The sequence below is a fragment of the Chiloscyllium plagiosum genome, chromosome 21 (genome assembly GCF_004010195.1).
Source record: "Chiloscyllium plagiosum isolate BGI_BamShark_2017 chromosome 21, ASM401019v2, whole genome shotgun sequence".
NCBI classification, from domain to species: domain Eukaryota; kingdom Metazoa; phylum Chordata; class Chondrichthyes; order Orectolobiformes; family Hemiscylliidae; genus Chiloscyllium; species Chiloscyllium plagiosum.
Genome location: NC_057730.1, coordinates 18,995,664 through 18,997,007, shown reverse-complemented (window position 1 = coordinate 18,997,007; position 1,344 = coordinate 18,995,664).

Here is a 1,344-nt window from a genome sequence, read left to right as displayed (position 1 = left end):
CAGTCCCAACCCTCGGACTCAGCACCGCCTTCTTGACCTGCAATCATCTTCCTGACCTCTCCGTCCCCACCCCCTCTCCGGCCTATCACCCTCACCTTAACCTCCTTCCACCTATCGCATTCCCAACGCCCCTTCCCCAAGTCCCTCCTCCCTACCTTTTATCTTAGCCTGCTTGGCACACCCTCCTCATTCCTAAAGAAGGGCTTATGCCCGAAACGTCGATTCTCCTGCTCCTTGGATGCTGCCTGACCTGCTGCGCTTTTCCAGCAACACATGTTTTCAGCTCTGATCTCCAGCATCAGCAGTCCTCACTTTCTCCTCCCCCAATTCTGTAAACTCCAGGGAAATAAGCCACTCTGTCTAACCTTTCCTCATAAAATAACCCGCTCACTACAGGTATTAATTTGTTAAATTGCCTCCAATGCATTTAGATCCTTTTAATTGAGTTACCAAAACTCTGCACTGTATTTGAGATATAGTCTTACCAATGCTCTATATGACTTGACCATAAAATCCTTTTATGTTTAGTTCATCTTGTAATAAAAGATATTATTCCATTTCCTTTCATCACTATTTGCTATACTTGAAAACTAACATTTTGGACTTGTGCACGAGAGTAGCAGGACTGCGTTCAGGTTTCTGAGCCTGGAACTTGTCCACTCCCATTTGCTTTCTTTTTTCATTTTTTGGCTTTGCTGTTTTAGTTTCTTTGGGGCCTTTTGTGGTGAGGTCGCGGTACAGCAGTGTGAGAATGACGGCAGTGTGGGTTGCAAGTCCGCAAATCCTCCCAATGATCAGGAGTGGTGACGACAAAGCTCCTCCCAGTGATCGGAGGTGTCAACACCGGGTGCCTACATTGGAGGCTGAGCATAACATACACCTTTTATTGAGATGGGACTGTTAAGATATGGATGTTTCTCTTTCCTTTTTGGCTGTGTTTATGATGTTTGCTCTAATCCTGTTTTTCGTAACTAAGATGGCGCAGGACATAGACAATTTTGTACACTTTTCATTACGTGTACTTAGAGTCATAGAGATGTACAGCATGGAAACAGACCCTTCAGTCCAACCCGTCTATGCCAACCAGATGTCCCACCTGCCAGCACCCGGCCCATATCCCTCCAAACCCTTCCTATTCATATACCCATCCAAATGCCTCTTAAATGTTGCAATTGTACCAGCCTTCACCACATCTTCTGGTAGCTCATTCCATACACGTACCACCCTCTGAGTGAAAAAGTTGCCCCTTAGGTCTCTTTTATATCTTTCCCCGCTCACCCTAAACCTATGCTCTCTAGTTCTGGACTCCCCAACCCCAGGGAAAAGACTTTGTCTATTTATCCT